Raw genomic sequence first — 13,720 nt, forward strand, 5'->3', positions numbered from 1 at the left:
GACCTGTTTCCTGGCTGAAGCATTCCTGCTGCAAAACCTGAGAATTCCAGGCAATAACCCCGGTTTGAGAACGAAAGACGCTTGTTTTCACTGGGGTTAATCTTCAAGGTAGCCAAATTCAGAAAGAGAACAGCTGAAGAAAACTCATGCTGAACAGATGAGGTAATTACAGAAGTGTGGGGCTGAGTGTGTACGAGAATATTCAGTCAGTGTAGGAAAGGAGATTCCTGTGCTTTACTCACATGTTTAATGTTGCAAATTGAGTTCTTGTCTCCGCCACTCTCTTTTCAGTGTATCACAGACAATGCTGTTACTGTGCTATTTTATTTATTTCTGTAAAGAGTGAGATCGTGTTTAAATGCAACTTTTATAATACACAAAAATATTTGAAAGCAGACGGGTGGTGTGTTTTATATTTACCAATACAGTGCTGATGATGTGGGGAGATGTTTAGACAGTGCAATTGTCATTTTCAAGGTAGCTAAATGTCAAATTTGCTGCAGCCGTGTGCACAATGTAATTCAGTATGAGCAATTATAACTAACTGTGTGTGTTGTAGTTTGTCGGAGGTCTATGAGTCGGCAAAAAGAGAGGCCCGGGACATAGTTCACTACCGTATATAAGATAGTGAAAATACCACATGATAGCTCGCTGCCGTAGATAAGACAGAGAGAAATTGCCCATGGTGGCACACTAAAAATGAAAATGTGGTGTTCCTGAAATGCAAGCCTGAGGTCTCTCTAGTGATTACACGAAAAATCTAAACAAAAATAAGGGGTTCTGGATATTGGGGCCACAAATAAAACAAGGGAATTATGCTCACCAAAATACCACCAACCACGCATACCAACCACGCATACCAACCACGCATACCAAATACGCATGTCTGTGTGCTGAAATAATGCATGTCCACTGTATTATTGTTGTACATGGCCCAATCTGAATACAAGGAGTGATTGTTGCTAAGTTATTTTTCGGCGGTAAGAAAATACCATCAGGCCCCAAATCTTCACAAAATACCCTACATATTTATGGTGCGTTGCAGGCTGGGAAAGTGATCATAGAGTACCTACTGGGCGTGGCAAGCGTGTCTCACACTGCCATTTGCACATTAAAGGGAACCCATTTTATAATAGCAGTGTGCCACTAAAAACGAATTTCAGAATGTCACAAAGGGAAACCACATTCTCAGACCTAGTGCAATATTTAGAGGCAAAGTTGTTTGCACATGGGACTTGGTCGTCGAACAGCACGTTAGAATGGCGTGAACGCATTCAGGGTGAGGTGCAGAAAGAAAAACTAGACAATATTTTTGCAGAAGGCAGCATAATTCAGGTCTGCCTTACAAGATTATTGAATGCAGCCGATAAAAGTGCAGAGAAAGACTGTTTAATACGGCTATGCGGCAAAATATGGTTTATTTTGAATAAGTCCCTGCGAATGCAGGAGAATGATACCCAGCTAATTCACAGGTTAAAGACTGAATTAGATGGGGCAAGTAAAAATCAGGAAATGTTAAGAGCAGAATTGGATGTATGCCAAAAAGACATGCAATTAAAATACAGAGACTTTGATGCTCAGTTATCCAAAAGCAAGAAACAATTTGAGGATAGTGAGCAAGAATTGGTACACTTAAAAGCCTTAGTGGACCACATTAGACAGGATAAAGATGAGGTTGTTTCAGAAATGCAGATTTTACAAAAAGAACATTGTGAAAAAGAATGTGATCGCCAAAATGCAGAACAAGAAATGATTAAAATGATTCAAGAAAGAGACAAGAGAAATAAAGAGTTCAATGAATGCCAAATGCAAATGTGCGACATGCAGGAGGTGATTAATAAGATGAGTGATGAAAACAACTATTTGCAAAATGAAGCAAACAGACTCCTTAAAAAGTGTAAGGACTTAGAACAGCAAATGTGCATTCCCAGGTCCCAGGAGAGGCGGCAGGGTACCACATTCAATGGAGTGGAGGTGAATTCTAGTTCTGCCCAAAGAGCTAGTGATCCAGTGACTGGGCCGGTGACTGAACTTGGTTGCAGCGCCCTTGGGGGATTTGATACTCCCATTGGGGGCAGCCACCAATCTCATACACCTGAAAACAGGATTGAATCACAAAATAGTGCAATTCCATGCATTGCAACAAGTAGCCCCATAAAAATAATGAAATCCATTAAAGCCCTGATCAAACCATTTAAAAAGGGAGGTGAATGCTGCATTGAGGATCACTTAGAAGCGGTGCATGACATTTTTAAAGCACTCCAGATACCTAAGGAACAGTACAGACAATATTTTCATTTAACTTTAGATGCCCGGACTGCCAGCATCATAAGGGGATTAAATGAACAGCAGAATATGACCTGGTTGGTGTTTGAAAAAGAAATTAGGCGTCATTTTTCTCCTTTTCAGTCATTGCCGGAGGCAAAGAAAGTCGCTTACACAATTACTGCTGGACCTAATACATCCCCTCGCCAATTTTTACAAGACTTAAAAAGAGCATTTTCTCGCTTTGATGTATCTTTTGACTCAAATTCCAATGAGTTTAAAACTGCATACTTCTATGGGCTACAGAAAGACATCATATCCCAATTGGTCCGTGAATTTGACCGTGACAAGTCCCTTGAATGGATTGTACATCAAAGCACAAAACTATATGAGGTACTCTATTGTCAGGGTAGAGAAAGTGATAAAATGAAAGATACTAGACCTAAATCTAAAGAACCCTCAGCCACAGTAATGGAAATCAGGTCAGCCAAAATGTCCCTTGAGTCTGCTCAAAGCCTAGGTAAAAATAATGTGACACCTGAACAAAGGGGTAATCAACAAAGATCGCCATTTCCTGTACCAATGTTCCAATCACATGATCCTAGTAATAGAGAGAGCTACATCAGCCCTAGGTATTTAGGGGACAGACCCCGGGTAGGATATCGGCCTGATATGGCACGTATGAACAATAACCAGAGACAAAATCAAGATCAAAGAAATGATGGTCCCTACCAGTCATTGGGGACACAGAGCAGATTTGATCCCAACACCATGATATATGGTAATCAGGATAGGCCCCGATACGTGGATCGATTTACTGATAATGGAAATCAACCTAGGGGCCAGTACCCACAATCTGAGAGACAGGACATGAGGCAAAACGTGAACTACAATCCACGTCAGTACAATGATTCCCCACCAGGGGACAATAATCAAAGGATGGGTGCAACCCGCTCCCCTCCACAAATGAATCAAGAGTTCAGAAACCATCCCAACCGACATCAATCACCTGAGAGGTATCAGAATAGATCCAATCAGGGGGAAAACAACCAATATCGACCTAGGCCACAGAAAGAGGATCCTAGAGAGATGGAAAGGTTCCAGTGCCTTGATGCCCAAGTGAAAATGTTAGCTGAGCAAATAGGAAAGCTCTGTACAGCGCAAAAACAACCTTCCAAAGAGGGGGCTGATGGCCATAGCAATGACCGGGGGGCTTCCAAAAAGTGACTAAGTACTCATGATAACTGCAGTGCCAAAATGACAGATTGCTCTGATATAATTTTGCATAACGACTCTGAGATGCCTAATGGATTAAATGTGAAAGTGCCAGTAAATGAACTTGTGACAGAAAGTGCAAATACTTCTAAAAAAGAGGTACGGTTTAACCTAGAGCTAAATAAAACAGTAAAGATTTGTACAAATGAAAAAGAAACATTAGGAATTCCAAAAGAACAAAGGGACAGATTTAAGAAAAATGACTCATGCATGGGGAATACCAGTGAACAGGGAGTAAGTGGGGATACTATAGCTCCTTCCCTGGGCAAGCAAAACAATGACCAAACACAGACAGAAAAAGGAAATACTCAAAAGGAGGGTACAAGTCAATCACCTGAAGAATTCTTTGAGCCACATATTTTTGAAGAGGCTGAAAGGGCTGGTATCACACTAAATGATCACAAATGCACAGAATTAAAAAATGACAAATTGCTGAATGATGTTGTTACACATGTTCAGTTGGAAGGTTGTAATGTGGTCTCTGATGTTACCCAGATGGATGGGCGAACAGTGGCCACACTCCAAAAAACCTCTGATCATGGAGAAATAAATAAAGTCTCTCGCGCAGAAATGGATAAAAAGGAGGGAAAAATGTCTTTCCATTTACCAATGTGTTTAGCCAAAAGTGAAAAAGACCTGAGAAAGGTGAGCCCTGAAATCAGTAAGCATTCACATTTCTTATGTGTATTAGAGGAAGTTGAGGACAGATATTATGCACCCATCACTGTAGAAGAAAAATGCCACACCTTTGCTATGATTGACACTGGCGCACAGACCACAATTATGTCCAAGGAGCTGGTAAAGAGTATCAATGAAGGGAGACCCCCACAGAGTCAGATCACAGTGAAGGAAAATCAAGGCCCAGTGCATAACTTTAATGGGGAGGAGGTGCCCATCATAGGTGTAACTGAGGTTGACATAAAAATAGGAAAGCACAGAATGAAACAAGAGGTATTGATCACATCTATTTGTGAAATTCCATTTCTGATGGGGACAGATTGCCTGAAAAGATTGTCTCCTCTCATAGATGGGGTGAATGGAGTGCTGTGGTCCTTAACCAAAAAACCATTGAGGCCTAAGAAACTAAAATCACAAAACAGCAATATAAATGAATGTCACACCGTTGCCAAAACAAATGATGCTGTGGAGGTATATCTCCAGAATAGCTGCATACCTAGTGTCACTGTTATATTAATGTGCCAAGACAAAATGCAGAGCGACAATGAAAAACTACCTGTACAAATATACTTGGACCCAAGGAAAAATTGGCAGACTGCCATAGATGAGCACACATTACGTTTTTATTTAAAAGAGAAAACATGCAAACAGAATATTGCTCCTAAAACAGATTCAGAAAAACACATTACCACTCTGGCAGAAATACACATGGAAGATGAGCAACCATGGGTTCATGTTGGTATAAATGACTATTTTAAAACAATAAAAGCCACTTTAGCGCTTGGACATGAAAGGAGTTTCATTAATGAGAAATTGTTGCAAAAAATAATGGAGAGGGAAGAAATCCCGAGATTTAGGATTAAAAACCAATATGTTTCTGGGTTGGACAGTCCAGACTTTGAAAACCGAATTGCAGGCAGATGCCTGCTTAAAATTAGCATTGGGCAGAAAACAATTTACCATAATGTATGGATAGTGAGTGGAGCACAAAATGAATTTTACATGGGCAATGACATCATGCACAGAATGTGTATGGTGTTAGATTTCCTTAAGCAAAAAATATGGTCACGCCTAGGTGGTCCGGCACCTGAATTTGAAGACAAAAGAAGGGCTTATCATTGTGCACAACTGGTTCCTTATGCAATCGAAGTACAAATGAGGAAAGATACTATTATTCCTGCATTTACAAAACAGTTTGCGATAACACTGAAATGCAAAAATGGACAGCAGATGAAAGGCTCTGATGCATTTGTATGCCTGAATGAATCCATAAAACAGCAAGGCCTGGATTATGAATACATTCCATTGGTAGATATTGGTGAAGGATCTGTAAAAATGATGGTAAATAATAAAGGTTGTCAGGATATTCATTTAGAGGAAAACTCCCCATTAGGAATGGCCATACAAAAATCACATTATACGGCAGATTTAAATAACATGGTGATTGGAAATATTCCTGAAAAGTATGTAGATGCCAAGGGTGAGTTGCCAGAACACCTGGACTCTCAGCCCAAAGGAATATTTAAAATTCATTCTGTGTATCCTTATGATTCAAATGAGACAGTGTGTTGCCATCAAGAGGATTGCATAATATTTAATTTAAATGAAAATGAAACAGAAAATCAGTCCATTGAAGTGGAAGCTGATATGCCAAAATATTTAAAAATGGCAGCTTTCCAAAAAGACACAGCCACACAGTTAGAGGAAAGCGCCGAGATTCCCTTACCAGAAGATTTTCCAGAATTTTCCAAAATGGTAGAAGAGCAGATCTCCTTAGCGGATGCGTGTGAAAGCAATGAGGATAGGGACAATCTGAGGGAGATATTTATGGAGTTTAAGGATGTATTTGCAAAAGATGCTTATGATTGTGGTTTAACTGATTTACATGTGGCCACACTACCAGAAGGGTGTAGCAGAAATCCAGTGTTTGTACGCCAGTATAGACTACCGCTGGCATGTTTAGAATCATTGGCAGAGATTATTAAAAATTTGGAATCGCGGGGAATCATCAGGCCCATTCATAGCACATCCAATACACCTATTTTAGGTGTGTTAAAGCCAAATGGTCAATGGCGGCTATGTGCAGACTTGAGAGAGTTAAATAAAAGAGTACCAGTATCTAGATGGCCGCTGCCATTCATTGATCAGGGCCTAGCTCAGGTACATGGTTCAAATGTATTTACCACACTAGATCTCACCTCTGGATATTGGTGCGTGCCATTGGCAGAGGAGATACAACATTTATTTTCCTTTACATTTGACAGGACTTAATATGCCTGGCTTAGAGCTCCGTTCGGGTACATCAATAGTGGGAGTGAATTTGGCATATTTTTGAGAAAGGCCATGCCGGATGCAGCGGAAAGAGGAACAATAGTTTATGTGGACGATGTCCTGATAAAAAATGAAAGCCTGAAAAGCCATTTTGATGAAATAAGACATGTACTTGGCCAATTGCAGAAAGCAGGCGCCAAAGTATCTTTGCAAAAAGCACAATGGTGCAAGAAAAAAGTGAACTTTCTAGGGCATGAAGTGACTGAACATGGGCTAAATCCACAAAAGAAGAAAATAGAGGCCATACAAAGATTAAAAGATCTTAAAAATGTAAAAGGAGTAAAAAGTTTATTAGGAATGACAGGCTATAACAGAAAGTTCATTGAAAATTATGCAGAAATCACTCAACCATTGACTAAACTGCTTAAACTGAATACTCCCTGGAAATGGGAAAAAGAGCAGTCTGATGCAGTGGCTAAATTAAAGGAATGTCTTGTAAAGGCACCATGTTTAGCATACCCCATAAAGGACAGGGATTTCTTTATAGAAATAGGTTTTTCTGAACATTGTATGTCAGCAGTGTTATCACAAAAACACGATTTGAATCACAAAACCATTGCATATGCAAGTAAGGCATTTTCCCAAGTTGAAATGAAATTTAATGAATGTGAAAAGGCCCTATTAACCACTGTGTGGGCGCTACAACATTTCCGCCCCATTGTTCAGGGAGAAAAGGTGATTATTGAAACAAATCATCAACCTTTGCAATTTTTAGAGAGTAAAAGAATTAGATCAGGTAATCTAGCGCAATCCAGAATCACTTCATGGATGCTGGCATTACAAGGTTTTCCCGTAGAAGTGAGATATGGACAAAATAAAAAGAACCCAATTGCTCAAGGGTTAGCTGACTTACATGACTGTGCAGCTGAACAAATACCAAATGAAATGGAAGTGGAAACTAGTTTACAGGAATTTGAACAATCACCACACAAAGCTTTTGATGAAAAAACATGCAAGGATTTGCCAACTGTATATGTGGATGGTTGTGCTTTTCACATTGAAAATGACAGTAATAAACAATTAGTGGCCGGAATAGGAAATGTCTGGTTGAAATGTGAAGGCGCCCCCAGTATAGGGATGAGGACTGGAGATAGGAGCAGTCAGGTGGCGGAATTGGCAGCCATTTACAAAGCAATTGCTACTGCAGTTAATAAAAAGTTCAGTGAAATTGTCCTGGTGACTGATTCTGACTATGCACGGAATAGCTTTGTGGAGTATTTGCCTGGTTGGAAAGCAAGAGGCATGGTTACATACAACAAAAAGCCACTTAAACATGGAAAAATGATACAAGCCATAGACAAATTGGTGTCAGAGAATAATTTAACAATATACTGGAGAAAAATTAGTGGGCATTTAAAAACACCAGGAGAGGATAAGGAGGGAAATGATAAGGCAGACCACCTGGCTAAGATTGGGGCTGTGATGGGAGAATTGCTACCTATTGATTATTTAATGGGTGAAATACAAATTGATGCAGTGACACGTTCTAAAGCACCAAAGGAGGTAGATCAACCGGTGGTGCAGTGGAGTCATGACACGCCAGACCAAGATTTGATTGAGGCACAAAAGAATGATCGAATTTTGGGAATCTATTATAATCATTTGATAGATCCTGAACAAAATTCTTTAACAGAAAATGATTGTATGGGAAAAGAAGAGTTGAGGGTGCTATTAAAGAACAAAACACGAATTAGATTACAGGATGGACTCATGATTAGAGAGTCCATAACAGGACAAAAACAATGGGTAGTACCCCTTTCATTCAGAGGACTAATGCTACACCATGCACATGATGCCATAACTGCAGGCCATAGAGGTTCACAAAAAACATTAGAAATACTAAAAGATTATGCTTACTGGCCACATATGTCCCAAGATGTGGAATTATATACTAGAGGATGTCTAGTATGCGCCCAATTTAAACCTGCTTCACCAATGCATAGAGCACCATTGATGAAAAGAGGCCTAACTCTCCCATGGTCAGATTTGCAAATAGAATATGTAGGTCCTTTAAAAAGGTTGAGCAGGGGAAACCGTTATATTTTGAGTGTGGTATGTTTGATGTCGAAGTGGATTGAATGCATTCCTGCACCAGATTGTAGTGCGCAAACAGCAGCCACATTGCTGGTGAACCATGTGTTCTCAAGGTTTGGGTTGCCACAAAGAATTGAGTCAGACAGAGGAAGTCATTTCACAAGTACTCTAATGAGTAAGGTATGGCAAATACTAGGTGTGAAAAGGAAACTACATATCGCATATCGGGCAGCGTCTTCAGGTACAGTTGAAAGAAGCAATAGGTCTGTTATGGATATTTTAAAGAAATTTGTGGCAGAAGCAGGTTCCAGCTGGGATTTACGTTTACCATTGGTTTTGATGGCAATCAGATCAACTCCTGCCAAAGCAACAGGTGTTAGCCCCCATGAGGTCTTGACAGGTAGGAAAATGGTGTTACCACAACACCTACTATACAGAACACATGAGCAGACACTTGTGAGTGCATCCACAGTTCATGAATATATTGATGAACTGAGGAGACATTTGCAACATGCATTTGCTTTTGTGCAGTGAAATCTGGAAAGAGCTGCTGACAGTGCAAAGTCTTATTATGACAAAAAGACATCAGTAAAGGAATACAGTGTAGGGGATCAGGTGTACAAGTTTCATTTTGGAAAAAGTAAACAGAAAAATTCTAAATTTCTAGCAGCCTGGCAGGGGCCATTTCGAATTATAGATAAGGTCTCTCCTGTAGTTTATAAAATTTTGAAAAATGAAGGTGAAACGGCAATAGAGCAGTTTGTCCATGTAAATCAAATCAAACCATGCCATCCCAGACATGAGATCAGGCAGCTTGAGCATGTAGAAACAGATAAAGTCCCTTGAACACAAAAAGAGAAAATAAATGGGTACAATCAGGAGGCAGTGACAAAGAAGTTAAAAAGTTGATTGTTATGATGGCACATAAACACTGTAATATATGTAAAAATATATAATAAATAAATAAATAAATAAATATATATAATGGTAGCTCATGGTTGGTGTGCAGAGAGAAAATGTATTAAATATTGAATGCTGTTTTATATGTGCTTGTTTTCTTTTTAACTTGTGTTTAATTTCAGAAAAAAAAAAAAAAAACGAAATATTTTTACCAAGCATGTTTTATTTTTGGCAAAAGGGTGAAGTTAGTATTGTGCTATGTACTTAATTTGTTTATTTTCTATTTGATTTAGAAAATTAACATTATTTGGTCGGAGGTTCCGGGATCAGAGCCCACGGGAGACGATGGAGTCCTGGAGCCCACGTGGACGGATTCCGGGAAAGCCCCAAAGAGGGGTGAAGACCAAGGCTGCAAAGCGATCAGCATTGAAGATGATACCGATGATATGGTTAATGATGATGATATTTGGAGGGATCTTCAAGAATTCAGAAGCACAGGTTGTCATTGAACCTGGACCAGCATCTGGTATCGCGGTGGAAGAGGCACCAGGATTCATCATGAGTGATAGAAGGATGATTTTCCAAAATATATACATACCATTGAATCCTGAGATTTTGATTGAAAAACACTTGAACAATACCGGAATTAAGATTGAACAGACTAAAGAGTGGCTGGAAATAAGAAAAGAGGACACTAAGCAGTCAATAAGAGATATATTAATGCAATTGGAAAAAACATTCGTGAATTCAGCAGACATTAAGAAGAGGAGAGGAAAGAGAGGTGCGGTGATGCTCGCGATATCATTGGTAATGTCTATAGTTCGAGCCATAATAGGTACCACAATATCAACAGCCAATTCAATTTCGGTAGGAACACTGAGTACTAAAGCGCAACAACTGAGTATTGACCTAGAAATAATACAAAAAACATTAGATGGAATTAGTGGGGGACTGGATGAACAAGTAAGATTCATAAATGAAACTGCAATCATTCTAAATGAACAAGCGGTTGTAATGCAACGGGCGACTAAAATAATACTTAAGCATGATAGAACTTTAAATGAAATATTGAACATAATGAGTCCTGTTGATAGACTATTAACGAATTATATGAGAGAAGTTCAAACTGCAGTTTCACAATTGATTCAAGGACATATCCCCTTGTATTTTGTTTCGCAGGATATTATTCGTCAAATGATAGAAAGATTGACCAGGAGGGAAATTGATATAATAGAGATAAAAATTGCATTCGAAATGGGTAATGCAATGCCGTTATATGTGGACTTGGAAAGACTAGAGATCGGATTTTTGCTATGCATCCCATATGTAGCCCCTGAACTTATTTACCAAACGAAGTGGGTACACAACGTGGGATTTTGGCAAGAGGACAAATTTATTAAGATTAAGACTCCAGAAGTGGTGGCATTTCAGTCATGGGAACCTGAAGTTTATTTAATACCAAACCTGGAAACATGTGTAAAATTTAAAGAACAAAATTATATGTGTCCAGGTAAACCGTTTGTTCCTGATGCCACAGATGCTATTTGTGGTTTGAAATCTGACCCAAGTATATCAGAGGGATGTGAAGTGATTATTAGCAATATGGGGAGTGAAGAAATGGCACAGGCTAAGATGGTCAGAGGTAAATGGTTGGTCAGCACCTGTTTAAAGAACATGACGGTAGTACATTTAAACCATGGAACATACGTGGTTAAACAGGTGAAATATAATGTTTTTTATTTACAGGTTCCAAAGGATACAATTGTGTCAATTGGGGGGTTAACATTGTTTCATGTAACAAATGATGTTTGGGAAAGCCAAGTGGAAAATATCGATTTTTTTCAAAGGGATACTTTTCCAATAGATCCGAATGTGGAATATTTATTGAATCACAAAGAAAGACATGTTATAAAAATGAATTTGAGAAAAAACAATATTACAATTAGTAATCTGGGGATAATAGAAGTGGAAAGATTTAATTGGGGAACCTGGGGGGAACGCTCATTAGTGGGTTTGGCTGTCCTGGTGCTAATCATGGGTGGATGGTTGATTGTGCTATCAGTAAAAATGAAAATGTTACTGATTTTACTAGCTACGTCAGGAAGAGAAAGATATCCCAATACACATGCATTTTAAAAGAAAAAAAAGAACAAGTTGTTTTTAGGAATTGGCTTGGATCGTAGCCAAGTTCTAAAAACAAAAGGAGGGTATGTAAGGATATTTGGCGTGTTACAGCACAGAGTACAGCACTACTGCACAGGTAGCAATTTTTTTTTGATGCAGCACCACCACATGGGTGTGGTGCATTGCTATATGTGTTGCCAGATTAACATGGACATATAAGTAAAGACAGGCTATTCAGTAAAAAACGATTTTAACATATAAGATGCAAATCTATTTTTACAGTTAAAAGCACACGTGCACATTCAAAAATGCACACTATTTTTCACCTGAAATGCCTATGGTGCAAGAGACACATTTGAAAATTAATAACTAACCTTATTAATAACTAACCTGACTAATAAAACTGCATTTAACATAACCCACTAATAAAAATGTGTCTCCACTGCAGAATTAGGCCTACTCTGAAAGTGAACTTTTAAACGCACATTCATTTTTTTTTTTCTCTGCTGCTCTGTCCACATAACTACAGGAAGCAAAGGACTCGAAGGAACAGGAAATCAGTTGGTTACAAATGGTTACTGTAGAAATGAGCCATTGTGTAGTGAGGGAGGAGATGGCATGATTGATTCTGATTGGAGCAGCGTCATAGCAAGTATCATGCTAGAGGCAGTGATTAGAGTTTTGCTGGGGGAGCTTGAGGAGAGGGGGAGAACAGTCGAGATTTGGCAGAGCTGGGAGAAGGACCTGTTTCCTGGCTGAAGCATTCCTGCTGCAAAAGCTGAGAATTCCAGGCAATAACCCCGGTTTGAGAACGAAAGACGCTTGTTTTCACTGGGGTTAATCTTCAAGGGAGCCAAATTCAGAAAGAGAACAGCTGAAGAAAACTCATGCTGAACAGATGAGGTAATTACAGAAGTGTGGGGGCTGAGTGTGTACGAGAATATTCAGTCAGTGTAGGAAAGGAGATTCCTGTGCTTTACTTACATGTTTAATGTTGCAAATTGAGTTCTTGTCTCCGCCACTCTCTTTTCAGTGTATCACAGACAATGCTGTTACAGTGCTATTTTTTATTTCTGTAAAGAGTGAGATCGTGTTTAAATGCAACCTTTATAATACACAAAAATATTTGAAAGCAGACGGGTGGTGTGTTTTATATTTACCGATACAGTGCTGATGATGTGGGGAGATGTTTAGACAGTGCAATTGTCATTTTCAAGGTAGCTAAACGTCAAATTTGCTGCAGCCGTGTGCACAATGTAATTCAGTATGAGCAATTATAACTAACTGTGTGTGTTGTAGTTTGTCGGAGGTCTATGAGTCGGCAAAAAGGGAGGCCCGGGACATAGTTCACTACCGTATATAAGATAGTGAAAATACCACATGATAGCTCGCTGCCGTAGATAAGACAGAGAGAAATTGCCCATGGTGGCACACTAAAAATGAAAATGTGGTGTTCCTGAAATGCAAGCCTGAGGTCTCTCTAGTGATTACACGAAAAATCTAAACAAAAATAAGGGGTTCTGGATATTGGGGCCACAAATAAAACAAGGGAATTATGCTCACCAAAATACCACCAACCGCGCATACCAACCACGCATACCAACCACGCATGTCTGTGTGCTGAAATAATGCATGTCCACTGTATTATTTTTGTACATGGCCCAATCTGAATACAAGGAGTGATTGTTGCTAAGTTATTTTTCGGCGGTAAGAAAATACCGTCAGGCCCCAAATCTTCACAAAATACCCTACAACATGCAGCGGGTTTATGGACATTGGGCACCTTAGTTAAGATCAATCAATTAATTATACCCTTCAATCAACAGCCCATTCCTGAACCGCTCTTTATTGCTCCACATACTGTTGAATATCCCGTGCCTGGCCAGGATTAATTCCAGAGACCTTTTGCAAATTGAATTTCCTAAATGGACTAGTATGACAGACTGGGTATGGATTAGATGTGTACCACCTCTATTGGTGCCATTGTTATGTGCATATGTGGATAGTTTGTGGAGTAGGGCTTTCAAACTGAGTATAAGTATTGACCATTCCCTAATTAAACACCACAACCATAATAGGCTAAATGAATTAGGTATGGAGAGCAGATTTCATA

The sequence above is a fragment of the Ambystoma mexicanum genome, chromosome 7p, assembly GCF_040938575.1.
Source record: "Ambystoma mexicanum isolate Mex_15411 chromosome 7p, UKY_AmexF1_1, whole genome shotgun sequence".
Taxonomy (NCBI): domain Eukaryota; kingdom Metazoa; phylum Chordata; class Amphibia; order Caudata; family Ambystomatidae; genus Ambystoma; species Ambystoma mexicanum.